This window comes from Patella vulgata, chromosome 5 (assembly GCF_932274485.2).
Source record: "Patella vulgata chromosome 5, xgPatVulg1.2, whole genome shotgun sequence".
NCBI classification, from domain to species: domain Eukaryota; kingdom Metazoa; phylum Mollusca; class Gastropoda; family Patellidae; genus Patella; species Patella vulgata.
In genome coordinates this window covers 30,237,607-30,265,546 of record NC_065883.2, presented here as the reverse complement: position 1 = coordinate 30,265,546, position 27,940 = coordinate 30,237,607, and the positions used below count along the sequence as shown (strand labels likewise).

Below are 27,940 nucleotides of genomic sequence, written 5' to 3'. Positions count from 1 at the left end.
TTTATTCACATGTTATATCCTAATCCTAAGCACAAAGACAAATAAGTTTCCTTATTGGGTTATTAGTTTAAACAGGTCGAATACATGTAGGCCTACCAAAATATTACTTTTCATTCATTGGGTAGTTTAGATAGAAATGAAATTCAGATTAATGTCAGTTTTTCTTTCTACACCAACACTGTGCTATTGGTAATGAAGTTGGACATATGTGGTACATGTACATTGTGCTGTAAGGGAAAGTTCGCAGGAGAGTGACCAGGAGCTATTCTTATTTTGATTTCCAACCGTCATGTTCTTTGATGTGCCACCTGGTGTCATGGCGGTATATATTTTAAATGCATCTAACGGAAATTTTATAATTCATAATACTTTTATGCTAATTGATGTACATGTATGATATGTTTCTTTGCTTTCTATACATATCTTTTTCTAAATATATGATTTCAACCTTTTTTAAAATTTTAAGTCAAAAAGTTAAATTATTTGAATGTTTAATACATTATATAAATATGTTATGCAAGATGAGGTAATGTCAGGTTATTTGTAACCAATATTTACATAAAAATTGTCCAAACAGACAACCATGTCATAAGGTACATGTACTGTAAGTTACTTAAGCTTACCAGAAAATCTTCATAAATCGTTTGAATATTCATCCAGGCAAGATAGCGTAAATGCAGTCAGTAGCTGTAATAGAAATACCGACCACGGTTTATTATATAGTCTAGATCTATATTATCACCAAAAAAAAAAGTCCTCATCGGAAATCCATGCCCAAATGGGTCAAATTGGCCAAAATCCAAAATGGCCGCCGGTTTTGGCTACTAAATTCCAATTTCCACCCAATTATCATAATATGATTGCATTTAGTATCAAAATATACGTTTTCATTGTAACTGAATCCATTTCCACACACACTTTTGTGATAAGTGTTACCGCTGAGTCAATATTGGGGGTTATTCAAGACAGCGGTCAGTTTTGGCGGGAAAATTCGGCTTTTACATAAGGATCAAGTTTGGTGTCAAAATATGTTTTCGAGGTAGCTGTATCCATTTTGTACATATTTTAGTGATTAAGCGATTCCTCTGTGTCAATATAGGAGAAATTCCCATTAGGAATTTAGATTTCCGATTAGGGATTGGAGATTAATGACACTCCTACCTTAGACGTAATACAATGACATTCATCCAGTATCAACTAAATTCCATTTGGAATGTCTCCCAGCTCACTGCGGTAGTGGCGTATGGGTATGTCGACTGGGGCCATTCCCAAGTCACTGTGGAAGCTAATTATGCCTATTGAAGCACATGGCAAATTTAATTTACAAAATGATTCAAATGTTAGACACAGATGGATACTTATCGCCTGTTTGTCAGATATGCAGTGAACCATTTGATAATGATCTGCTCATCGTTATTTTGAAATAACGGGTATTGGGAGCTTTAATAAGGCGGCTAAGCTGAGAAATATGGTCGTGATTTCAAGCTCGGTGAAAAGTACCATGTGGAATGTCGAAACTTTAACTTTTGCCCAAAAATGTAATGCTATTAAAGTGGAGAAGCCTGTATCAATGTCTAGACGGTCCGTGGTGCCAAAATTGTCTCTTTTACATGGTCTGTAAGAAAGACTAGCCTACGGCCCATTTCAACAGATATAATTGGTGACTGCTGTTACAATACCTATCTTTTGGACATGCCAAGTCAGTACAATTGGTGACTGGACATTAATCTAGTTGTATTTTACAAATCAACATTGAGGTTGGTGTCCCTAAAGCGATGACACTCATTAATTACTTGCACATCTAACATATGTATCCGGCAATAGCATTAAAATTGTTCATCAGCATGTGTAACCTAAGCAAAACATTTCATTGTAGATCAGTCGTCTACCCTGCCCTCATAAATGCAAAAAGAAAAGAAACTGGAAATGGTTGATAACGCTCGAATCCGATGAGATTTGCTACCAGGGTATAGCGGAGAGAATGGGGTGGCTATGTGCCCTCAAATTTTGACAGAGTTCTGTTAAATACTCAAGGAAATGCCCACCCTAGTGAAAACATTATGCCCCCTTTTTCTGCTGCCCTTCCGTTGTTCCAACCAAATCCAGAGACAGTAAAAATCAGTAACACTCAATACACATACAGAATCGCACTCAATGTACGTACAGAATATGTCCGTTGTTCGTGGTGATGTAAGGGCCCCATAAAGCTCAATCAGACCCTGATTTTCATGGATGACTTCCAGAATAGATTTCACAGCCGGATTAATATTTCCATAATATTGTCTTAGTTTTATTTATTTATCTAAATGAACAAAGGAAAACTGCAACACAGGCGACAGGAACGTTTTTGCCGGTTAGTATACTCATGGCCGATACACTAACCATTACCACGAACTCGATGGAGATTTAATCTGTCACCAGTATCTTCCTTGGCCTGGCCATTAAGTGTATCATCTTTTTGTTCTTGGGGTTGTCAGACTACTTTCAATTCTACCCCTCCATCCATCCCCTTATTAAGGAACAGAATCGAATGAAACTTGGCAGGTACCTTTTGTAAGAAATACCAGTCCCTGTTGATGCTTGATTTTCTTTACTCACAGGTCGTTTACATGTAGTTCTTGTTTGCAGCTATGTTCATGTTCAGATCTTTAGGACTTATCATAATCCCTTAACCAAGTGTCAATGTATGGTACCATGTGGCACAGACCTCAAATTTTCCCGATCCTGCCCCTTCTCCTAAAGTGCCCTTACTTTGTTCAGCCTACCCTCATTCGGAGGCCCTAGCACGCCCTTGGTTGATTAACGAACTTAGTCATGACTTTCACCAAGTTTTATTCTGTCCTAAATTTTCTGCCATTGAAATTGTTATCTCCACTCATTATTGAACCTAGGCCAGGGATCTTAATTGGCTTGTTCACTGCATATAAGGAACCATATGTGTCTCATCATTTCAATTATTTTGTGAAATAAATTCGCTGTGTGCTTCAATAGGTTTGGCCATCTTGGCTCAATTTTCGGGGTTGGTGATCGAAATCGGACACACCCGCACCACTGCGTCCACAGTGAGCTGAAAGAGGTCACTTTCGCAATGCCTGCTACACTGCATATCTATTATTTAAAAATAATGAAACGTAAAAATGGATAATCAAAACTTTGTTTTTATCGTACCGACTTTAGTAATGATGTTCGAGGCTAGCCTAAAATTCAAAAGCTGATGTTTTGTTTCAGAGTAGATCAATTTGACTGAATTTTTATACGCCCACATCGAAATGTGGTCGTATATTGCCGTCGCCCCCATCCGTCCGTCCGTCCATCGTCCACAATTTCTTGTGAACACTCTACAGACTACATTTATCAACCGATTGTTTTGAAATTGATATATGTTGTTTGTATAAGTGAGATGAAGAAGCCTATTTAATTTCAATAACTTCTGTTAATTTCTTCTGGAGTTATGGCCCTTGTTTTACTTTGTTGCACCTTGTGAATGCTCTAACGACAAAGGTTATCAACCGATCTGTATGAAATTCATATGCATCATTTAAATTAGTAAAACAAAGAAGCCTATTGAATTTTAGCAATTTCCGTTAATTACATCTAGAGTTATGGCCCTTGTTTCACTTTGTTGAATCTTGTGAATTCTCTAATGACAACAGTTATCATCTGATCTGTTTGAAATTGATATGCATCATTTAAATTAGTGAAATGAAGAAGCCTATTGAATTTCAGCAATTTCCGTTAATTTCTTCTGGAGTTATGGCCCTTGTTTTAATTTGTTGCACCTTGTGAACGCTCTAATGACAAAAGTTATCAACCGATGTGTATGAAATATATATGCATCATTTAAATTAGTAAAACAAAGAAGCCTATTGAATTTCAGCAATTTCCGTTAGAGTTATGGCCCTTGTTTCACTTTGTTGAATATTGTGAACGCTCTAATGACAACAGTTATCATCCGATCTGTTTGAAATTGATATGCATCATTTAAATTAGTGAAATGAAGTAGCCTATTGAATTTCAGCAATTTCCGTTAATTACGCTGTGAGTTATGGCCCTTGTTTCACTTTGTTGTACCTTGTAAATGCTCTAACGACAAAAGTTATTATCCGATCTGTATGAAATTTATATGTATCATTTAAATTAGTAAAACGAACAAGCCTATTGAGTTTCAGTTATCACCTAAATTAGTTGCCTGGCAACCTATCTTTCAGCTTATTCTTACATTATCTATTTTTTAACCATAATAATATAGCGAGAACTGTCAACTCTTTATCTAATCTCCCATAATGCCCATTTGATAAGGAAATAATTATTTCAAACTATACATTCTAAACTTACTTATGTATGATGTCATGTAGCACATTAGGGTAATATATTAAATCATCTGAAGGTTAATGTTATAACTTTCAAGGTTTCAGTTTTAATGACTATATAATTATTTATTGATAAATAATCCATGTATTTAACAATATTAAATAACATCTTAAACACATCCTCTTTACCAATGTCGTTAAAGGTCATGAATGACAGATGAATGACCAATATTTACCTTAGAGGCAAACTTTGAAGCTACAACTACATGTATCTGTAATGGTGCATGTATAATGTTAAGCCTGTGCATATCAGAATTGTTTGTAGATGCTAAATTAGCATTGGTTTTCTTCAAATTATACAATCTTGACAGATTTTCTCCAAATTATGTTACATGTATGTGCACTACTGGCTGACAAAGAAAACCACATCAGGGTAGATAGAGCATGTATCAACCGAGTGCTAGAATGCACATGTATCAGGATTGATAGAGCTACAATATAAATGTACCATTTGGGTGCTATAATGCATATGGAGTGTACAATTTTATAAACATAGCATGGGCATTTTGTGTGCAATATATAATGCAGCAGTTGCACTCTCACCAGCTAGAAATTGGAATGGTGCACAAAGATTGTAGATGCTGAGAAATCTGGCTGTTGGCAAAATATGATCCTTGTTCCTTATGCCCATACATGTACAAATGTGAAAATTATTCATTTAAAAACTTAAAAAGTAAAGTCATTTTAAAATTATTTGTTTGAAAACATTTTATCACAAGCTCATGATTTTGAATGCTTATTTTTACAGTTGAGTATTTCATTGATATTATCCATGTACCTGGACCAGATGTTTCTAGAAGTAGAAGAATTGTTTTCAACATGACCTGTGACTAATTCTTCTTCAACTAATAATATTTCATTGATTAGCAACAGCAAATGTGTTGCTATGAAATATCAAAACACCTCATCTTTGTTTCATCTGTATGGCCGTGAGCTTGCTCAGTAAAAAAAAATCAATCAAATGCTTATTGCCTACTAATTAATTGTACATGCAGGCACCATGTTTTCATCAAGTTAGTGACCTGAATGGTGAATTAATACGGGTTTATAATTGAAGCAATTACATGTAATGAACAACTTTTTCCCAAAAACAGTTCTGTCAATGAAAGTTTATCGTTTACAGTTGTAGCAAGGGAAGGCCCTACATTTGAGGTCCCGATGGTCAGGGTAAAAAATAAGAAAAATTGATTACTATACAATTTGTGGACATGCTCAAACAGTTATTTTAACCAACTCTGAATGCTTTCAGATTGAAAGTATATTACAATTCTTTTTATCAGTTACATGTACATGTAAGTCTTACATTAAATCTTCCACTTATACATTATCATTTGAAAAAAATATTAAAACACAAACAAATATTTGAACACATTATTATTGTCACATCATTACTTCACAAAATGACGGATGATCACTGATGTTGATCAGAGAATATTTTGGGAAAATTGGTTAAGCCTACATATTTTGCTTACTGTTACATGTATCAGTAACAACAGTAAATTTCTCACATTTTTCTTGTACAGTGTATTCTCAAAATGTCTAAAATTGTATTCCCTGTGCAGTACAGATGGCTGCTACATTTATTCTCTATTCATGTATATTTTTGAAGATCTACAAAGAGAAATCCATTTGAACGTTTATTTATCGATGTCTCCTGAAGTGACTGATATTTTCTCTGAATATTTGGGCTTTTGATTATTTTACTTTGGGACAAATATTTCCATCAGTGGCGTACGGTAGTCTATTATAAGAACTACATTGTAAGGAAATTGTTCACAGTTTGTTTCATTTTTGATTGATTTTTTCATGTTATTTGGCGAAAATTCGTTCACAGGTGCAATAGGTGATGTACATTAAGGTTATTCATCTGAAAACCTTTCTCGCCTACGGATCAGCCATATCGTATGTCAGGATGGTTTGCTAGTACTAGAAATAACTTGTTGAGACATGGAAATGTCAAACGTAAAATTAGAAAGCAGTTAACATTTAGTCAATAGTTTACTTAATCTTAAATAGTTTATTTGTTAATCTAACAGCCTGAATTATTATATAATTGATAGAAATCGACTTGAATTTCAATTTTTCCAATTCATGCTTTTCAAAAAGATGGAATTGTTGCAAGTCGAATTTCTGTCTGTGAAGTATAATTCAATTTAGAAGTCCCTGAAGTCTAAAGTACAATCTTGATCATTAGAAGTTCAAAGAAGAAGTCCAGTTAGAGCAATGTTTGGATTTTAATATTTATGATATATTGAGAATATATAATATATATCATGGCTTATATTATTATAGAACTTTCTATTGACATGTCAAGTTTACTGTCAACTCTAGTGACTACTCTAGTGTAAAACTGATATCATTCTCTACTATTCACTGAAAATATTTACATATGATGACACATTGGCATGCCGTCACTTCTGTCATTGTTATACCATACTTAATCCGTCATGGCTGACACAGAATGCTGGAATTATAAACAATAATTTTGACATACAAAACTGATTGTCAATATGTGAAAATTTTATAAAAATAATATATAGAGGATATTTGTCGTTTTAGAGTGAATAACATATTTTATTTCATCGAGAAGTAAGAAAACGTTTTCTTGCTTAGAGATGAAATAAAATATGTTATTCACGACAAAACAACAAATGTTCTATTTATTTTATGATTTTACAATCAATTTAAGGTAAAAACAACATGGACTACTGCTAGCCAGTGGAATAACACTTTTATTTCACTGATAAAACGCGATATTCCACTACTGATCATAAAATAAAGTTCATTATAACATTCATGATGTAATATTTAACATATCATCAATATGTATCAAGATGGTTGCACCCAGTCCATGTGGATCATTTGCCACAATTATTTATACGAGGTCGTGTATCATAATATCGCAAATATATGCAAATGAGAATTCCAAGGGATCTGGAATGATTTAAGAACACAGCTGTTCAGGGCTTGTATATTTGTAATTTAGCCTTTAATGCCTAGAATGACCAGGGGGATACACCAACTATTCATGTAAAAGTACATGTACAGATGACATCCTGCTTAATTTTCTGTGAAACAGTGGTCTGGCCAAAGTGAATTATTGTTTGATTGAATTGTTTCCAGTGGGGTGGGTGGTCTTGTGATTTAATGCATGTGCGTTTGATCATGTCTGTCATTAAGTCAAGTGGCGTGGTTTCAATTCCCCACTTGTACGTGACAAGAAGTAGAGTCATCTGTCCAACCTTGTGGGATTTCTCTGGGTACTCCAGTTTCCTCCCTCAGCTAAAGATCCATATGTGCTATCGAATTGTTGAAAGAAAATTGAACCACAACATGTTAGTCCCGAATGACCTAGTTTGTGTCGAGTGGCTGTTAAACCCCATTTCTCTCTGTGCCTCTTTGAATTGTTTCCATGTTCTATGAACAAAATCATCAAGAAAATGGCTTCATAATTTCAACATACATTGTACTAAATAAAACCAGATAACCACATCAATGAAATTATTGAAACCACTTCTTGTTAAGGGTATATTGGTGTTATGGTACATGGATCAATTTTCATAATGTATGTGTAGTGATCAACAGTCTTCTTGTAACATAGGGCTTAAAACCTATACGTCTTGATTTAGCTTGCTATAGGCTTCATGTATCTTTTAGAGCACTCGATACCACATCTTGCCATTTGATAATAAATGTTGCCATACCTTATAGGCATACAAGTAGCTAAGAGAATAAATTTTAAAAATAATTAGATGTAAATGTACCTACAAGTGCATTGTGTAAACCTTCTATAATGTATTGTCCAGTCTGATTCACTACATTACTTTCTTTGATAATTTCCTGACCACTTCTTGCAGTTTGTGACTGAGTGGTAATTCTTTATTAAGTGAGCTAAAGGATCAACATATAATGAATATGTAGCCAGTCAGCAGAAAGTAATCATTTCTCCATGTATTTCCTGAAAAATGCTTGTGTATTTTTAAAATAACACTTTGTCTTCGATCAGTTTTAGACTGAAATAAAATATGAAAATAAAATTAGTAAACAGACTGACATCCACTTTATATTTCAAAATGAAAATTGAATCATGTAGAGAATATAATTTACACATCAATTTAAAAAGTTCAATTCTTTATTTTTAACCTAGATCAAAGAGTTTTATGTAGCTCCTTTAAATATCTGATTTTTGTAAGAGCCTCGGGACTCCTCTGACAAGTATGTAGCGTTTTGCCTCTGGACTTCATGGACAATAATGTACTATCTTCTTTGACTTTAAGCGGCATTTAGCATCCGACATATGTAATAAACACAAACAAAAACTATGGAACACAATTAGTAATTACTATTTTGATTAAAGCAACGTTTTGCGGAGGGTTCTCTTACCATTATCAAGTAAATCAGAACCCTTAGCATAACGTCACTTTAATTAAAATAGTAATTGTGTTCCATATTATGTTTTTGTGTTTAATAATGTACTAAATAAGGTATTTTCTTTGTGTAAAATATAGTATAGGCCTACCTAATAATGTTATAGTCTAGTAGAAATAGAACATGTGTAGGAAGAGGAAATGTACAGTAATCAGATTCTCTCCATCCTGTTGCCTAATTTACATCACCAGTTTCTCACAAAATAAAAAATGTAATCCATTTAGTGTCAAAATTACCACTGTAAAGTAACAGAATGTCAAGCTAATTTTCTTTTTTCTGTCTCATGATTTCTTTGGTCAATGCTAAAAGATTATTGTGATAATAGGCATAAAGCCTAGATTTCTCTGACATAAAGGTTACTGATATTTTTGGCTCAGAGTGTCTGTCAGAAAGGTTTTTTTTGTCTTCGGGTCAAGGTGTGCTTTCCATGTATGCATTTCTGGCAATGAAAAAATCGTTACTTGAAGATAGAATTTTTCGCCGTCTTTTCTCTTGTGTAGCGTGCACATGAATGGTTAAAATGATAGATCAGCACTTTCATTCATGCGATGGTGACGAATAGTGTGATTCTCACATTGGTTCTCCTTAAATACTCCTTCATAGTTCAGATTAACAATCATAGATTCTTTTTGACAAAAGGCAAGTGAATCGAAAAAACTGAAAGCAGGTCTACTAGTACTATCATAATAACAGTAATTATGAACCTTGCAAGGAAAACTAATGAAAGGTGCTAAATACTGCAGAATAAAATATATTGTGTAATATTGGAGTGATATATTAACAGTTATTGACTGGTGTATAAGATATTTATAGATTAATATACTCCACCCTGCTTCTAGTATATCTTATATTACACTTTCTAATATTACAAAGTAACATCTTTTAAAGTGGCACATCTATCTACCTGCATTTACAACAAATCAAGTCCAGATGGAGGCCATATTTGCTTGGTGTGAAATGTTTGGTCGGTTCATTAATCATATCTAGATTATCACACCATCTTCTAAACTGACAATACATGTATAGTAAACAAATGGAATTATGACAGTAGAAATAAAAATCGAATTTGGAAATGGAACCTGCAAAGGATCAACATCACCTTCAGTGCTAAACTGGCATCATTTTCGTTTGGTCTGAGGCTTATCAATATCTATGTTATAACTTTTACTACATATTTTCATTTTGTATTATAAATGCTTTGTGCCATACCAATTCTTGATGTAATTTCTTAGGGAATTTAATATGATTGATTAGTATAATTATATTTGAAAAACATACACAACATCTCCAAATATTTAGCTGTTTAAACAATTTTTTCTGCCATTTCAGTTTGATTCTTGCTTGCCTTGAGTTTATTTGTGTTTGTAGGTTAAGGGAGTGAATTACCATTTTATTCATCTTTTATTATAATATGTTATGTATTCAATGATAGCAATGATAATATTGTTACACTTGATCACTTGAAAGGCAGAGTGTGTAACAGATTTACTTGTATTTTATAGAAGTTCTTGGAGTGTGTAGATTTTGTTGAAGCATTTTCATTGAATTTATTCAGCTATGCTTTGGTTTGAGATCATCTGGTACAGTTGCAAAATTATTTATAGACTTTATTTCTTGAATGTAAACTTGTAAGTTGTCCCTGCCATTCGTTTTGGCATATTTTTGGTATGAAAACTGAAATTACTTGAAAAAGATTTGTCCAAATATTGTTTGTCTGGGTGAAGGATCAAATGGAAGATCCCTTAAAAGCAAAGAAAAGTATATGTAGAAGTGGAAATGCTGCTGTTGTTAGTGTTTGTCTGAGTCCTCCAGTTTCCTCCCACTGCTAAAAACCCCTATGTGCAAGCGAATTCTTTAAGTTTAACTGAACCATGTTAGTCCTGAAATGATTTGGTTTGTATGGACATTAAACCCCATCTCTCTCTTTCTCAAAGTGTCAGACAAACATGTCTGAATACCTTGAGTCATAGAGATATCTTTAAATATTCATGTCTATTATTGTTACTTTATTATAATGTCAACATGTAATGTTTAATCAGGTCCAGTGTATATTATAAACTACTGAACTAGATTTATACCTCTTAGTCTCATCTCTTTACAACTTCATTTAAATAATGTTTGTTGACTCATTCACACTGTTTAAACACACCTTTAATTATATTTTATTTAGCTGACCTTCACTAGAACAAGATGTACGACATGTCAGCTACCTGTATGTATATCAAGTGTATATGTACTAGTTTCACGTTAATTAAACATAAAAATAATAATAAGACATGTACAATGTATCTGCCTTACTTCCTTACTGAAAAGCATTGGTGTAAAATTAAATCTTTGTTATATTTTCGAATAAAAAAAAAACTCCTTCCTGTCACATACATGTACCTGGACTAGATTTTATGCACATTATGGGGTTATTTTGTTTATATACGCCCACATGGAAATGTGGTCGTATATATTGCCATGGACCCTGTCAGTATGTTGATCGATCTGTCCGCCAGCCCCATCCACAATTTTATTGTAAAAATTTACAAATATCAACTGTTTCAAACATCAAAGATATCAACTAATTCAACTGTTTTAAGTGCAATTCACAACTGTCAACACGAAACACATTCAGTAAAATACTGATACATGTACTGTACATCAAATACTTAATAATAACAATAATAAGTGACGGTTTTACTTAATGTATAGTTATTGATCATAATAATACTGGTACCTGTTTAGTTCATTTTATACATGTGTATATAGATGTAAAGATATAGTTGTATACTGACCAACAACTATTGATTGGTACTGCTCTTATTGTTTATATAGTGATGATTCATAGTACTATTATAGTAATTGTATCATTGGGAGATAATTCAGATACGGAAATCAATATTGTTGTAGATCAGGAACTGTGAAAAAAATGTAATAATGTCTAATAATGTCTTGAGCAAATGCCCTTATTAAGGTAAATAATATAGACAAATAAGCTTTTACAAAAAAATATATTTTAAAGAACCAGTTGTGAAATAGAGCTTTTCATTTAAAATGGATAATCAATACATGTAGGTCATTTTGGAAATTGAATATGAACTTCTATTGAATGACTTAAACAGAGCTAAAAGTAAAATAAGAACAATTTGATGGACATAAATAGCACATGTAAATTGTGCTGTATAAAATGATACCAGATTATAACTAAAGGGCAATAACTCCCTTTTATGAAATTAATTACCTTGTAAGTTTGAAGTGTTTTACTGTGTCAACAGAATAGATATATATTATAAATATTAAGGTGTGATATTATTGTATTAGTGTATAATATGTTTATTCAGTGTAGTAGTAATAACAGTTTATTCTTATCTATTAGTACTTAAGGTTCATGTACTTACGTGTATGACTCATAAACACTTGTTTACAAATGTACATACTGGACCCGATATCAGTATAATACCTGGTTTGATTTTACATAACAATTAACGAATAAAGTCACTTTAAGTTGTAGAGGTATTCTTTTGTAATTTTTTTTTTCAGGGGGGGGGGGGGGGAGAATTTCTTCAAAAGACTCTGCATGTAGATAGAAATAATCTATGAATAAGGGTTACAATTTTTATCCGATTTAAAAAAACGTTCAAATATATCACCATTACAGTATATCACACCATAAGGATGATTGAATTCGAATTTCGTGGGAATTGGACTAAACTTGTGGTTCCTCTAGGGCCACAATTGTCATCCGATTAAAAAAAAACCATTCAAATATATCACTGTTACACAGTAATTTTGGTTGATTTAGAATTTCTTTAAAATTGGACCAAAATTGCCAGACAAGGTGGCCGCCCCTCATACGCAAATAGTGTAAACATTTGGTATATCAAGGTTGTGGACCCTCTAGAGGTTACAATTTTGATCCGATTCTGATGAAACTTGAAATGCATGTTTATAACCCAAAGATCTTGTTTCCTTTCGATATTCACGCATATCGGATCATAACTTACTGAATTATGGCCCCAGATTTTATGAAAAATCGTGTTTTTAGCTTGTTGTCCCTTTAGAGGTCACTATTTTTATCTGATTCAAAAAACTAACGTGTGAATCACCGTTACACACTAAGATCATGGTTCCTTTTGATAATCGCTCATATCCGAACGTAACTTCTTGGATTATGGCCCCTGATTGTTCGAAAAATCGCATTTTTAGCTTGCAGATTCTCTAGAGGTCACAATTTTTTTTCCAATTTTAAAAAACGTTTAAATATATCACCATTTCACCATAATGAAGGTTGAATTCGAATTTTGTATGCAAATTGTGTAAAAGTATATAATATGAAGGTTGTGGACCCTCTAGAGGTCACAATTTTTATCCGATTTTGATGAAACTTAAAACATATCTTTATATCCCAAAGACCTCAGCCCCTTTTGATATTTGCGCATTTCAGACCATATTGCCCCTGATTGTACAAAAAATAAAGTTTGTTTTTACATGTACATGTAGCTTGTTCTCTATCCATCTCTTGCAAAATGTGGGCGTATCCTGCCTGGCAGCCGCTGGTATACATTCAAAAATGGTAGTCTTCGACCATCAAAAAATGAAATTCAGCCATGTTTGTGGGGGGAATCAACGCTCTACACAGCATTTTGAACTTACTTTTGCAAACATAAGTAAATTTTCAAAACCACTAGCCAAACAAAATTTTCAGTTGCCAAGTCTGAAGATTAGAATAATTTGTCGTATGATATAGCTAAATTATATTGTGAACATAAATAACTCTTCAACTTCAATGATGATAGTCATGCTACTGACGCTACACCACCCAAACAAGCAAAATTACAAGCTTCGCCGTCTTCGTCTCGCAGTGAGTCCCAGTCGGAAAAAAATGTTTAAAAAATATTTTTCTTTCCACTTCTATGTCCATTATTACACAAACAAACTGCCAAACTTTTATGTGTCCTCTGGGTTATTTTGCAAATGGAACATGTGTGCAAATTCTTAATAAAAATGGTGTTGAAAAGTTAGTGCGTATCTTAAGAAGACCTACCTTCATATAAGATAATATTAGAACCTACCCTACATATTTCCTTTATATAATCTTAATAATGGGTTTTTATGAAACTTTTTCTTCTTTTGACATCTCAATTTGATTGTTGTAGGTATACTGGTTTACATTATAATTTATTCCAAGTCATTCTTTTATTTCATATAAATATATATGAGGTTATTTACCTTTGTCTAAATGTCAGTTTGTACCTACATTATTGAATATGTCATGGCATTATCTACCTTTCTAGAAAATGTATTAATAAATTACATTTTCACCTTGCTGTTGTGGCAGACTAAAGGGAGACAACTTCACTATAACTAATGTTGTGGAAAGTGCCACAATTACTTTTGACATTTATGTTGCCTGTAAAGGCTCAGACCTAGAAGCATAAAGTTACATTTTGATTATAGTCTTTTTACAAACAATATTTTTATTAAGTGATTGAAGAACAGGCATATCCCATAGCAATATCCCCTCTCCTATGAGTATGGAGATTGAGTCAGTTCAAACGGCGATTTCTCCAGGGAGTTTTCCTATCATGCCTGTTTAAATCTTTTTATCTTTCCACCTCAATATAATGATTATTGATTTACTTGCAGAAAATGTACATTTCACCGATTGTCAACACAAACTGACATGTAATACGGGGGAGGGAGAATTATCTACAAAAGCATGTATTTCAAATTTAATTCATAAAATGAGGGGGTTTAGCTGGAGATGTGTACATGTATCGTATGAACTAATATTTTTAGCTTGTGGTGCCCCTAGGGGTTACAATTTTTATCCGATTTTGAAAAACCGTTCAAATATATCACCATTACACCATAAGGATGATTGAATATGAATTTCGTGAAAATCGGACCAAAACTGCCAGATAAAGTGGCCGCTCTATCTATGTACGCAAATAGTGTGAACCATGCAATAACATTAACCAAATACTATATTTATAAGACAAAACTTGCATCCAATCAACCAACTAAAGAAGAGTACATCGCTTTTCTACATTCAAACGCAAAGATAGACTCACAAGTAGATATGGACAAATTAGAAAAGTGGAAATTCCTTGAACTGTTGAGATTGTTAATTTACAAACATCATGAACTGATTGTAATGTTAAATGTGTCGACATCTTTTTTTTGAACTTGTATGTTAATGTATATTACCGGTACTGTATTATATTACTAATTACGGTCAATAAGCTAGTTTAAAAATTGAAGTATATGTAATATCAAGGTTGTGGACCCTCTAGAGGTCACGATTTTAATGCGATTTTGAAGAAACTTAAAACCTGTGTTGTGTCCCAAAGATCTTGGTTCCTTTCGATATTCACGCATATGGCTCCTGATTTTAGCTTGTAGACCCTCTATAGGTCACAGTTTTTACCTATTGAGTTTAAATTTCATAAAAATCGGACTGAAACTGGCCACTCCTTGAATGCAAATGAAATAGTGTAAAAGTATGTAATACCAAGGTTGTGGACGTGCTAGAGGAGGCTTAAAATATATGTTTATATCCCAAAGATCTCGATTCCTTTCGATATTCACGCATAACAGATCGTAACTTCCGGGATTATATCGGACCATAACTTTCTGGAACATGTTCCCTGATTGTACGAAAAATCGCTTTTTTATTTTTTAGCTTGTGTTCTGTCCATCTCTTGCAAAATCCGGCGTATCTTTCATGGCAACTGCTTGTTAAGCTTGTGTGTTAATTATGATTTTAGAATTCCTTCCGGTTTCCTCCCACTGCTAAAGACCCCTATGCGCAATGAATTATTGAAATAAAATTAAACCAAATGTTAGTCCCGAAATGACCTAGTTTGTGTCGAGTGGACGTTAAACCCCATTTCTCTCTCTCTCTCTAGAATTCCTACTGCCCTAGTAAAAAGTGTTCACTCTGAACCTGCCTTTCATCTGCAATTCAGCTTTCTTATTCATTTTTATACATCCACATTCATGATGTGGACGTATTATTCTGTCACCCCTGCAGTCCTTCACGTTTAAGGGGAGCTTTCACTCCTGCTCCTCTCGACGCACGTTGGCTTTACTTCGAAGGAGTCATTAAAGACTCCTGCAAATTAGCTAAATCGCTCTCCTAAATATTGAGATTAATAAACTACTTTCAGTTTTTGGTTACTTTTAAACTGCATATATTCAAGGTATCAGGAGCTTGTTATGGCTCCCGCACAATTTTATAAACATGAAGGACTGTCCCTGTCTCTTTGTGTGCGTTTGTCTGTCGGTCGCCTACAGTGCGCAATTCTTAACGGATCATCTTGGAACTTGGCATATGTCCATATTGATTTTGGTGCATGTCCCGACCTCCAAGTGCAGAGCCACACCCAATTTTTCGGTTTTATCGTATACAGGCCGAAATTCGAAAGGATCATCTTGGAACTTGGCATATGTATTCCTTATAGCCTAAGGATGGCAACTATTAATTTTGGTGCATCATTCGACCCCCTTGGGCAGTGCCACTCCTACTTTTGTTAATATTTTGTCTGTAAAATAACAAAATTAAGACAGGCTTATTGCATATAGTGAAGCATCCTAGATTGATTTTAATTCCACATACATGTACATTGTATCTTTGTAAATACTAAACGGAATTGAACCATGTTTGGACTGATATTCCTTTTAAAGAGTTGTCTCTCGCAATATTGTACACGACAGGTGATTCCCATTGCTTAAAATGATGCATCAGGACTTTTAAGAACAAGCATAAAAATAGTGATCTGTTTCAGAAACATCGACCATTACATGATATTAATTGTGAGATACAATGTACATTAAAAATTCTGGGGATTTCAAAGACGTCTAAAATTGAGCTGAAAATTTCTGTGTACACAAAAATTTGTTTAGGATTGAAAATGAATAATATAACTAAATCTACATCTATTGTACTAAATATTCAAATATATATATATATACATTTAGATATATAGTGCTGAATGTTAGTAATATTATTGATAGAAAATATGTGAGTGATATAAGAATTAAAGCACTGGAACAGCTGTTTAATTAAATACTGGTATTATTTTGGTTGTGAAATTTTTTCTTTTTATTATGATTATGAATGTATGTTGTGTCCTGTACGGTCTCTGTGTCCTCATTTCCAGGAAAATAAAATTACAAACCAAATCATCTTTTAAAGACTAGTGTGCAATGCAGTTCATTTTTATTACACTATATAAGCTTTCAATTGAAATTAAAAGACAAAGTCATGCTTGAATACAAATTAATGAACAATAAGACGTAAATAATTAGTCTATTATAGGATATATCTGTCTGTTGTAATTAATAATATATTATCACATCTTCTGATACCAGTTGTAATGTATACAGTATGTAACACACCTTCTCTTTCATGTCACATGACTAGACAAGATGGCTGACATGTTACAGGTAGTAGTGTTTACCTGTGGGGCAGTTGGACAGACATGTCATCATTTTCACCTGATATCTACGTGTACATATTATTAAAACATGGATTATAGAGAAATAGATAATTATTCACCCTTGATGTGTAATTGTGATTTGGTGTGAAAACTGGATAAATAAGTAAATTTAAGTGTTACGGTGGCTATATGATATACACGTAGGAGTACAATCTAGGGTACATTACAAATTAAATGTGAATTGCATCAATATTTATCCTTAACAGTGAGTTTGCTTCATGTAAACATAGTGCTCGTGGTTAGAATTATGCCCTATTTCTAACTCTTACGAGTAAAGTTTTATTTAACTTGATAAAGATTGTTTTAAAATGGATATTGCTCAATTATTATTGTATGGAGTTTCACCAGTAATTCTGCCACAGGATATATCACAGCGACAGCTTGTGTGGGTTAATGTGTAATTTTAAGTTAAAGTTTTTCTCTGTTTTCCCTCAAGTAAATGCTGAATTAATTTTAAAATCAATTTTTATTACCATGCTGTAGAAAGGTAAGGTGGTCTATACTTATGAAAGAGCAAATTGAATTTATTTTCTAATGTTTACCTTTAAGTTTGAAGCTGTCACAATTTTATGATTGAAATTAATGTTTTTTGATTGATTGCAGTTTTAGATTTGAATATTTAAAAGTTGTGCATTTAGATGAGTAGATATTTGATTGGATGATTAATTAATATTTTACTAGTTTGATGTTATACTTTTCACTGACTAAAGCGAAAAGTAAAAAGGTTCTAAAAATAGGATTTGTGTGACGTATTGATATAAAAAAAATATAATTTGAACTTGACTAAAATAACTTAACTTTCATTTGTGTGTTGGGTGGATATGAATTGATAATATCTAAATTAAAATCTGGAATTAAGTGGGATTAAATATACCATCAAAATCCATCAATGCTAGATACATTTACATGTAATTCCCCAGCTTTGATTCATTCGAATTTAAAAATGGCTCATCCATTATGTTTCACCAAACATAAAGATGGCTGTGGGCTCATTGACAGTTTCATGTGGACGTACATGTATATTGTCGTCACCCCTGTCCGTCCGTGTGTCTGTCCATCCATTCACATTTGTTTGTGAACAATATAGATCTATCTCCAAAAGATCTCGGTTCCTCTTGATATTGGCATGTACCGGACCAACTAATCCTGGACGCTCTAGAGGTCACAATTTTCATCTGATTTTGATGAAACTTGAAATACATGTTTATAACTCAAACATCGTGCTTCCTTTCGATATTCGTACATATTGGATCGTAACTCTCTGAATTATGGCCCTTGATTGTACGAAAAATTGCAATTTTAGCGTGTGGTCCCTCTAGAGGTCACAGTTTTTATCTATTTTAAAAAACGTTTAAATTCATCACCATTACAGTACCCTAATGACGAATCAGTTCCAATTTCATGAAAATCGGATCAAAACTGCCAGACAAAATGGCAGCTCCTTGTACGCAAATAGTATAAAAGTATGTCATACCAAGATTGTGGACCCTCTTAGTCTTATTCTTAAAGTCACTTGTTATCAGATTTTGATGAAACTTGAAATATATGTTTATGTCCCAAAGATCTTGGTTCCTTTCGCTATTTGCGCATATCAGATCATAACTTCCCTGATTATGGCCCCTGATTTTTTTTATCCCATTTTAAAAACCGTTTAAATATATCACCATTCCACCATAATGAAGGTTGAATTCGAATTTCGGGGAAACGAAACTGCTCGACAAAATGGCCGCTCTTTGTACGCAAATTGTATATATGTATGTAATACGAAGGTTGTGGACCCTCTAAAATATATGGTTATGTCCGAAAGATCTCAGTCCCTTTCCATATTTGCACACTTCAGACCATAACTTTCTGGAATATGGCAAACATTGGTTGTTAATCATATCTTACGGAACAGAAATGAACCAATTTTGGACTCAATGTATATTAGAGATTCAACCTTTACAACATTGTAGTTTGCAAGTGATTTCTATATTGTGCAAATCACTCCCAGAGATTTTATCATGTCCTGTCAAGTCTGAAGTAAATTTATTGCACTTTTAAAAGTGATTTGATTTGAAATGTTTTGTGTTCAGTACAATAAATTCAGTTATATTTTATCATAATGTGAGATTATCATATCAATGTAGTTTGACCAGAGTGTGTAACATGAAACATTTATTATATTTTCATATTTCAAGTAGTATGATTATCAGTTTTATATGCAACAAACTAAAGCAATAACCTAGAATGTTTTAAAAGAATTTATACCATGCTTGTGTTGTTTAGAATTTAACAACAGTTTAAAATCGTAAAATTTCGATTAGCAACTCATTATTAGCCTAGCAACCAAGTTCATTATTATTGATCGCAGTAAATAGAAATAAGATTAAGAAGATAAAATGATTAACAAGTCACATAATTTGTATTATTTTCAGTTTTCAGGCCTTCAGAGGAAATAAGATAAATACCCACATGATAATTTAGAGTAATATGTCTTTGTTTACTTAAGACACTAAATTAAATATTTTAAACTAAACATTGAAATTGTACAAATAAACTATCTTTCTGTCCCTTTTGTTTTGTCCTAGCCATATTTAGACTTCCTTCGTTTACATTCAACAGAAATAAGATTGTTCCTTTAAATAGACTGTTGGTTGTACACAAAGGTTGTTGTGAACAAGGTTAAAAAATTTAAAAACTATATTTTTGTTCTGTAACAACTACATTTATTAATGTTACACCTTCACAAAAGATAACAAAATGTCTGATAAAATCTGATACATCAGATTCATCTGAAAACCTTATAACCACATTTCAGATATAATCAGTAATACATGTACACGAGTCCCCAAGCATGCTGTGTAAATGTGTTGATAACCATATGGATATATTTGCCAAATTTAGAGTACTATAAAATATTTAGAAATAGGCTACATGGACATCGTCACATTCCTGCTTTGCTTAGCCCTGCTTTTATTAACGATGTCCTAAGAAATCTGTTGCCTTTTTATGTGCGTATATTACCTCAATCCTCAAAGGTATTCTAATACATGTGACCATGCTACACACAAACAAAACCCATTAGACAAACCTGCGCTAAGATACACATGTGTATTCCTAAATCTAGATTGCTTTCTAGCAAGTCAGAGACGATTAATGTGTCAAAAGTTCTGTATCCCTTTCGTAATGTTTTGAAACATAACCTACAAATTTATTGATAAGGAAAATGAAATTTTTCAAATCTATTTTGTACAAGGTATAGCTGGTAATTGAAATTGTTCATTAAAAACAAAAGATATTTGTTAAGCATTTCATTCTGTTTTTGGCTTTTCCCTATTAAGGGTAACTCATTTTGTCGCGTTGAAAGAAGACAAGTCGTACGTAACAGTTTACCTGTAAATCTGTCACTGAGTCCAATATTTACTTTTTAACACAGATTGAGAGAAGATTATTAGTGGAATTACTACAGGTTTTTGAAGAGAACACATTGGGTCATTTAGATAGAACATAACATATTGAAGCCAAGTTCAAGTTAGTTGATTAGAACGTTGCTAGTTTAAAGGACAATTCTTACTTTTGATATGGGTATTATTTTTGTTTTCCACAGTAATTTATTAAGATTTATGAAGACCAAACATGAAATACCTGAAATATTTAAGATGTTATGTCTAGATGCCTGACTGTTGAAGGGATATAGTACTGAAATGTATGTATGAAGTGCTAACAAGACTTGACCACACTTTATCTGATGTAAAGTCAAACTCATTTGCATGGGCATGAGTATGGATTAACTGATTCACACTACAGTGGATATAGTGGGACAGTTCAAAGTTTGGATAGAGTACCATTCTATTTTTGTTTTAGGAATTTCTTTTATACAGCAAATTGTATCAGGTATTCGCGATTAAATTTTTAAAAAAAATCTTTATTTTATATGTCTATCAACAATGTTTTACAGTATCAGGGTTTATGGTATTGTTAGTAAAAAGTTATTTGATTAAACTTGTTATTGGAGAAGATCCAGTTATGTGTTAAAATAGGGGAGTTTTCTTTCTTCTATTTTAAGCCTTTTACAAGATTTGTTAGGATTAATAAGTGTAGAGAAACAAGAATAAAGAAATGTGTGACATTGTTTAGAAGAACTATATAATAAGTTTCTTTTCTTAGTAGGATGTGAAAAAATGACTAAGGTCAGATACATATTGTATATTTTATAGGATAATTATAACATCATGTGACTGATGTAAATATGTTGAATTTTCATATGGGAATATAGACATGTTTACAACTACCACCAATACTATTGAATTTGAAAGTTTCAACCAAATGAAATATTGCAGGGTTCATGAGATTGCCTATCAACTATTGAAAGAATAAATTGTAAGATAAAAATGATAAGCAAAGGGCTACACAGTATACAGTTTATTAATGCCATATAGGAAAAGGTGGAATTATATGAATGATAAATAGTATTTGTTTATTGAATGCAATAGTGAGTAAACACCATAATATGATCAACTCTTACCAGAAATAACATCACTATATTGTAAGCCATGTTTACTCCAATATCTGATACTGTGTGTTGATTTTGAGGGATTATCATGTCTTAAGCTTGTTGAAAGGGATTATTAGGATTACTTGAATAAGATGACCTACTTTCCATGTTTCCGTCTAAGATTGTGGGATAACATCCGGACATCGAGGCTCTTTTATTATTTACTTTTCTTAATGTTTCAGTTTTTAGAGAAGTAATTGGAAACAAGATTGATTGCTCAGTTAATTCTGATATTGTTTCTTCAGGAATTAGTTGAATTATAATAACAAACATGTTATGTAATAATTAGTGTCTGACAATGTCTGTCACAGGTGCCTTATGTCTGGGTGTGATAGTTTTGTTGATCTAAACTTTTTTCACTGAGTGTTATTTTTAAAAGTTGGTATGTCTACTTTATCAAAGTTTTTCTTACAGGGCACTGCATTAATGCAAAACTATGTTGTTATCACTGAAGGTCAATAAAAGCGCAGTTGTCATAAGATCAAAAATACATAATGTCCAGAAAAAAAGGTGGTAACCTAGGAAATATATATTCTAGTTGATGTCAAGGTGAAGAAAATAGGTTGTTTGAATTATCTGTTTAATTGATAAATGTTCTCTACTATCGGTAGTAGGTACAAGGTTTTACAAATTATTGCTTTAACCGATTTGTGGAAATTGGTCCTTAGAAACTGGTAAAAGATTTGTTTGATGAGATATTTTGAAAGAAATGCTACATTGTTATATTGGAAAATCATCTTCCCATTTACGTGTGTAGGTCAAATTTACCATTGCAAAAATTCATTTATTTGATCATACATGTATCACTTCGAGTTCAGAATAAACCATTGTCAAATCTGTTAATTGTATCTCCAATCTTCGCTAATGACTTACTGTTAAATAATTAGCACATGCATTCTTTGTTTGATAATTACATGGCCATATCCTGTATTAAAAATAAAGATGCATAAAAATATATATCTTTTGGATCATAAAACATATTCACTTTGATGGTTTCATATTTTGAGACAGTCTTAAAGAATTAGATGGAAATTATCATATCCTATAAATGTCAATCATGGTCGAATTTTATTATCAGAGACACCACTTTAAATACTTCTCCCTATTTGAACCTGGCCCTACTTTTCCTTTTCGGTAATGATGCGCCATTAGCATTTTTGCTAAAATATCGAATTTTTCAGAGATTAATCCACACTACTATGTACTATGATTATTTAACGTTCATTTAATTAAGAAATCACAATCAAAATACGAACAAGAAATGATCTCCCGACTTGGATTTAATCTGATTTAAAACAGACTATTTAATTCTGTTTGCTCACAACAAAATAACGGTGGGCTTATTACATAGAGAGCAGCATAGATCAATGAAGTTCACTTCAGTTCAACATATCTTTGTAAATACTGCATTGAGTTATACATGCTTTGGACCGATATTCTTATTAGAAATTAATCTTTCACAATAGGGATTCATATGGCGCTAAAATGACGCTATGAGACTTTAATGTATATGTCACCCTTTACATTTCATGAAATACATAAATTTATTTCTTATCATACGTTACTTATATCTTACATAATACAAGCTAAATATATATCATATTATTTCATCAGTGTAAATTATTAAACCTAATTATTATATAAGTTATTATTAATGTGGTCATTACTACTGCTATTTATATTAGAAACATTTAATTTACTACAGAATTTATCACAAATGAATTCTCTCAAAAAGCATAAAAGATTTATGAAAATTTAAAAATAAATCCACATTTAAATTATTGAAAAGAAAAATGTCTTGAAAATAAAAAATATGTGTGCTTTGAACAGTATAGGCATGTTAATATTTAAATGGTCAGTAAGGTGGTGCTTTCAGTCTTTGGTTGTTATTGTTTTTTTGTTTCCCTCCTTTTAAATTGAAGATGAACAAACTATAGGCAACCTGAAAATGTACAAGGATTAACCTTGGAAGAGAAACATAGATCTGTATGTACTGGATAAATATAGAAGTTAATATTAGTGTAAATTATTTAGCCTGAGAGAATAAACTGACATAATTCATCAAAATGATCTGTGTAACAATAACATAAAGTTAATATTATTTATAAACTATCCAGAAAAATATAGGATCAATAATAGGTGGTCAGTAGTTAATTGTCCTGTACTTTTAGTCATAACCATAAAACAGTTTGAAACAAAAAGTCTTTGACTTGGCCTTCGAGTGCTATTATTTGAAGTAGCTAAATCTTTAACTCAATATCACCTACAGTCTTCGACATAGAAAACGCGACTTACTGGTCAATTTAAATCAGCATTGATGTTGTTATGTTACCGAGAAATTATCAGCTTCTGATATCCAATATTTAAGACAAAATAAACATTATACTGTCGTGTACCAGAATGTGTTTCGGTACCATTTGTAACAAGGGACTTGAAGAATGAGGCTAGACATATTCCACAAGTCATGTCAGATGACGATGTGAAATCAATATATAAGAAATCAATGTATAATGAAGATGACCAAGTACTTTTGCCTGCGTATAGTTTTAAACTTTTTGGCATGTTGGGATTAAACATACATTATGCAAGAGCTAAATCTGCCAATTGCAGGTCTTTCTTTAGGCCTAAAATGTTACCTAAATTATTCATTAGACATTAATTAACTTATCCAGACCATTAAATCAACTCCCGATGGCATCGCTAGCCTGCGATATATACTGGATTAGAACCCCGTCTGCTGCTTCTGATTAAATCAAAAAATGGATAATCGAGACTATGTTTTTTATCGTACCGACTTTCGTAATGATGATCGAGGCTAGGCCAAAAATTCAATCGCTAAATTCTCGGTTCAAAGTAGATCAATTTGACTGAAATTTTCAGCAAATCCCCTTTACATTATCTAGTTTTTAACTATTATAGTGAGAACTACCAGCTCTTTATCTAATCTCCTATAATGTATCTTTAAGTTTTGATACTGATTTATATTATTGTATATAGTCAGTGTGTATGGTTGGTGAAAAGCAGACTATATTAAATTGTGGTATTTATAAAACTGTTGGTATTAAGACTGTCTGATGTTGTAAATGATGAAGATGACATATTAATGGTGCAGTGATGATTATTATTTATTACCTGTATTGATAGATTTATTGATTTTACCTGGTAGTTGAACCAGGTCAACTTAATCTCACTCCATGTAGATTTTACACCAAACTCATCTTAAAATAAATCAATTTGCAATCATCACATACCTTTACTGTCTGTACCATTGGCTTACCATTTTATTGGAAAGGGAAACCAATGATCATTCATTTGGAAGGTTTTGAGTTGAAGTATCATTAGTTTCAGATAGAGATAAAATGATTTTTTAAAAGTTCATAGTTCAAACTGTTCAAGTCATCTTTTACTTTGTGAGTGTCTGAGGGTTCCATTGAGTGTGTTTTAGTTAATGAGATATGTCACTGTGTCAAGTTTTGTGGTTTCTATATAGGTTTGTATGTGAGAAGGGGTAGGGTTGTCTGCCTAACCATGTGGTGCCTGTGGTGATTTTACACTGTTAAAACAAGCAAGTCATTGAACTAAAGATATCTCATTGAATTGACCTAGTTTGTGTTGAATGGACATGTAACTCCATACCCCATGCATATGTCCCTCTCTCTGTTTTTGAGTGCACTGTGGAATGGAAGAACTTGATGGAAAGGATAAAACTGGAACATCCATAAGTGTTTTCACAGCTTTTATTTCACTTCTGTCATAAAGTTTAATTGTTTTTCTCACCTTTACAAATTGTAAGCAGTTGATATCTGACAAGAAATAGAGATTTATTAAAACCAATATATTACCAAGGCATTGCTGATCACTACCTCCACAGATTGATAGAGAGATGTATTCTTGCCTGAAAATTTACAGCAGGGTCAGGAGATGATAACTAACAAATACTGAAATAACCAGGGTTAAACTTTATTTAACTTTTTTAGAATGCAAACTTTATTAATAAAGATCTGTTGTTTGTGAGGCCTATGTTTACAGGATGCTTTAGAATGATATTATTAGTCATGATAGTGCAGATCTTTAAATTAATATTGCTATTCAACCTCAGCAAGTGGGGAGAATTCTTGTTATCGATTACAGAATGAAATACATTGAGCCATCAAAATTTATATCAGTCTTTCACCTGAAATATTGTAGAATTTCGTGTACTTTGAGTCTCTCATGCCATAATCGAATCATGTTATTATAAATGGTTTTGTTAATCCTAATCTAATTAGTTAAATGTAAGTAATATTAAATGTACATAGGGAGATTACCTCCTTGACATGTTTAGGTCATAAACATGTTGACATGTAATGGTGTGACTGCCTTATAAATTTTTAACTGGACTGCCATAGAGTACGCACATTAACTTGAAAAATTAATGAACTACATGTACCAGTAACCCCAAAATTCTAGATTTTATTGATTTCTTAGACTAAATTGATTTGATTTCTAATCATGGTTTAATTGTGGTACATTTCTTGAATATTTTTTATTTTAATTGTTAAAAACCTTCTATTTCTAAATAAAGGGTGTGTTTCTTAAATGTTTTTATTTGGATTCGAGTGAAAATTTCAACATAATGGGTTAAGTAAAAGTAAGATATTTCCCAGGGTGTATCTGTTATATATAGGTCATTAGACAATAAAGTGATGTACTTGACAAAGGGATTAATATATATGAAAACTGAAATGGTTTATCTAGAAGGGGTTAAAGCCCTAAGGGTTGAGTGTGATATAAGAGTAAATAGGTGTAATTAGATGTATTTTGCAGGTATATGTATGAAAGGTAGATTATAATAGGGTGTTAATTAATGCTGCAGGTGAAAGACATACAGGGGATGAAATTAGGTCATACAGAAAAACTGTGAAGCTTGTTGTAAACAGGTTAAAGTAGGAAACTGTACATCAGTTGATAACATACATGTACATGAGATTGGGTCTTCTTCATTCATTAGTATTAAATTTGAAATTAAAGAAAATTAGATGCTGCCCGGCCTTCTAAAAAAATACAAATAATATAGTGAAGTACCTGTACTCATGTAGAGCAAGTGAATCTGCATAGAATTATTGGATGTATTGTGTAGTTGGAATGATAACTGTGTGTGGAATATCATATTTGAGATTACATTCCTGTAGATATTGATATAGGTTAACAGCGTACATTTACATTCATATAAACAGAATCAAGATGTTGGTATTGTTTGGACAAAAGAGATAAATATAATTTTGATTTCATGATTTGAAAACCAGTATCATTTTACTTTGAAATCAGATTATATTATATATATTTTAATGTATTTGTAGATCGATATAAATTACATAAGTTGATGATATTTTTATAAGGAGAAACTTTGATGTGACATGTAATTTATATTGTTGAGTGATTGACTTTAACTGAACTTTAATTCCGATATTTACCTGTATTTACATGTAAAGGTATGTAGATTACCTTATTGATAAGATAAATAAGTACAAGGTATAGATATGGATGTGATGGTAATATGATACATTCAATTCTATAAACAGTTAACAGTTGAGTTTCTTCAATTTCTGAAAGTGCATACATTAGATATAGTGATTATTAAAGTATCAACTTCCACTGGATTTAGCTGAAAGTTTTATAAAATTGTATAAGTTTCGATATAGAATGCATTGATTGAGATGAGTATTTATATTTTTTTAAAAAGGTATATCAAACTACAAATGTTCTTGTGCTGATTTATTGTGAGTTCTTTCTTCATTTTGAAGAGTGAAATAATTAGAAATGTTTTAAATGTTTTTACAAGATGCTATGTAAATATGGACATGGTGCATCAATAGTCAATGTGTACACATGACAGTTTTAATCAAATATTTGAAACATTTGCTTCAAGTTTTTAGATTTGCAATTTTGACAAGTCGTGTGAAGGAGTGCATTGTTTACAGAAGAATTGTTGAAAGAGAAAGTCTTTTTAAGAATTGATACTTTTATTGTTATGGACTTCTTGAATTTCATTTTGTTTTCATTGTTTTAATTTTAATTGAGATTGAAGGAGGTTATTTGTGGGGGTACATGTACGTTTGGTTTTACATCAGTTTCTT

At 32.2% G+C, this 27,940-nt stretch overlaps 1 protein-coding gene across 4 annotated transcripts in view; it reads left to right on the top strand.

The window, feature by feature from the left end:
* Positions 1 to 17,226: 17,226 nt before the first annotated feature.
* Positions 17,227 to 27,940, top strand: part of LOC126822477 (CLIP-associating protein 1) — a 78,936-nt gene continuing 68,222 nt past the window's right edge. For 3 of the 4 annotated variants that reach the window (XM_050551398.2, XM_050551397.1, XM_050551395.2), the window contains exon 1: positions 17,227 to 17,774. The gene's annotated coding sequence lies outside the window, so the exon portion shown is untranslated. The remainder of the gene's footprint in view (positions 17,775 to 27,940) is intronic. The other variant, XM_050551396.2, reaches the window with a different exon arrangement.